The sequence below is a fragment of the Amblyomma mixtum genome, chromosome 5 (genome assembly GCF_055824585.1).
Source record: "Amblyomma mixtum isolate Tamu chromosome 5, ASM5582458v1, whole genome shotgun sequence".
Taxonomy (NCBI): Eukaryota; Metazoa; Arthropoda; class Arachnida; order Ixodida; family Ixodidae; genus Amblyomma; species Amblyomma mixtum.
The window spans coordinates 27,839,896-27,842,406 of NC_143016.1; the positions used below are offsets into that span (position 1 = coordinate 27,839,896).

Genomic DNA, 2,511 nt, shown 5'->3' on the forward strand with positions numbered 1-2,511 from the left:
GCTTCTGAGCGTCTGCGGAATGAAAAAATTTCTTCTGGAATTGTCATGAAATAAAGACATTTTTTAAATATTAGATTCAGAACACAGTCGAGTGGAAAGCGCGCTAAAATGGTAATTAGAAAGACTGCATTTTACTTGTGCACTATACATTCATCGATTGAGGGCAAGCCTCGGGTTCCAAATGATTGGTTTTAGTAAACGACTGCCGTTGCAAAACCATCCGATCGAAGCGGACGTCTAAATAACTGTCCTTTCGAATATATGCTTGTATTGCTGCATTAACATTTCAGTTGTTGCTTTAGCGAAATCTCGATGTGATGCAGAGTTATTTTCATATGCACTACTTTTCTGCTTCTTCTAAATTTGAAGTATGCTGAATTCAAATTTCTGACTTTCTCACATGAGTTATGGACTCTCAGCCCAGAAGCCCGGGTCTCGCAGATATCGGGTTTATGCAATTTGAGAAGATTACTTTATTGTAATATGCAAATGAAGTACTTGCAAGACCAATAGTTTCATTTCTTATACGAGCGCTATGTTTTCTTATAAAGATATTATTAATTACTAATCTAGAAGATAAAAACAGAGAGAATCAATCGAATATTAAAAATTTAACGCCATGCTAGCGTTACTGCGTATAACAGCCAGCACAAAAAGTTATGGTAAGGCATGCTCGCCTGGGCCGGTTCAGGCATCGTGTTTCCTTTTGATGGTAGCTGCAGCATTCATGTCATGCAATATCTCTTGTCCTGCAGTTGACAGAGAGAGACAAAGAGATAAAGAGGAAAAGGGAAGGCAGAGATGTTCCTGCAAGTTCGAACTACTTGAAAAAGTATACTTACAGAAAAATAAAGTAATAATGTATATATATATATATATATATATATATATATATATATATATATATATATATATATATATATATATATATATATAGTGTACTGTGGAAACTCGCACAGTTAGCGTGGACGGCCACAGTCCTTGTCCCAGCGGTGCCGCTCAGCAGGCCAGCGTTCGCAAGCGCAAAACCTGAACTTCGTCGGCTTCGCCTATCTTCTTCCTCGCCTTCGTCGGCGCTAGCTACTGGGGCATCAAACTCCAACTCTCTTTCTTACAATACCCCCGGGGGGAAGAGGCGCCATCCTGGCGGCCTAAGGGCACGAGACGATGGCTGGGTCGTAGTAGGGCTTCAGGCGGTCTAAGTGCACAATTTCACGACCGCGGCGGCGATGATCAGACGAAGGCGTGATAGGCTCGACCAGATAATTAACTGGGGATGTCTGCTGAATAACGCGATAGGGGCCCTGGTATTTTCTCAGCAGTTTTGTAGACTGTCCGAAGCTGGAGGAGGGCACCCACAGCCAAACCAAGGATTCAGGAAGATATGACGGCGGCAGACCGGAAGAAGCGGCGCGGGCGCTTTTCTGACGGTGCTGATCGTGAAAAGTAAAGGAACGGGCGAGTTGACGGCATTCTTCGGCATGTGCAGCGGCTTGAGAGACGGTTGTAAAGTCGGACGAATCGGGGCGGTAAGGGAGTATGGTGTCCATGATGGAGGAAGGCTCGCGTCCGTAGAGAAGAAAATACGGGGAAAAACCAGTAGTGGCTTGCGTTGCAGAGTTGTAAGCGTATGTAACGAAAGGTAGAACGCGGTCCCAGTCGGAGTGATCGGTAGACAGATCGGTGCGAGAGGTACGGGGATCGATACCCCGCACCTCCACCAAGTGTAATGTGGAAACTCGCACAGTTAGCGTGGACGGCCACAGTCCTTGTCACAGCGGTGCCGCTCAGCAGGCCAGCGTTCGCAAGCGCAAAACCTGAACTTCGTCGGCTTCGCCTATCTTCTTCCTCGCCTTCGTCGGCGCTAGCTGCTGGGGCATCAAACTCCAACTCTCTTTCTTACAATTTATATATATATATATATATATATATATATATATATATATATATATATATATATATATATATATATATATATATATATATATATATATATATATATACTTTATCTTTCTATACCTTCTTCTCGCACTTACACTAGATATAACCGAGTCAACGCTACCCCGAGGTGAAAAATTGGCATCGAGGCCATCTACAATTTTTTGTTTTTGCTTCGGGAGTCAAATACCGTATAAAATAAAATGAGCCTGACTCCTTTGGTACAGACGTCATGTATTAAGAGTACGAGCCCTGAGATTCAGGTGAGGTAACGAGATTCAACTCAAGTTCTCTTACGTGTCGGAAGAACTGTGCTTTGGACAAAAAGCAACGACTGCAGAAAGCGTGCAACAAAGCTCCTGAAGCGGTACTAGCAAATCAAAACCAGCAAACCAGAAATGAAATGCTATCCAGAGAGAACGTTTCGGGCTATCTTGAAGACGGCTCTGATGACAGGCTTCAGTCCCTCCCTCGGGCAAACAAATCTCAACCTGAGGTGCGGCAAACCCGTTCCCAAAAAGAGGGCACTTTGCCCGCACCCCCCTTACATTACGCTTCTCGGGTTGCCATTCT

The 2,511-nt window shown here is 44.1% G+C and overlaps 1 long non-coding RNA gene across 1 annotated transcript in view; it reads left to right on the forward strand.

Moving 5' to 3' along the window:
* LOC149341605 (uncharacterized) overlaps window positions 1-194 on the forward strand; it is a 72,739-nt gene extending 72,545 nt beyond the window's left edge. Inside the window, exon 3 of the long non-coding RNA XR_016282643.1 lies at window positions 1-194. This exon is cut by the window's left edge and continues 149 nt beyond it. This is a non-coding gene — a long non-coding RNA (uncharacterized LOC149341605).
* Window positions 195-2,511: the final 2,317 nt, after the last annotated feature.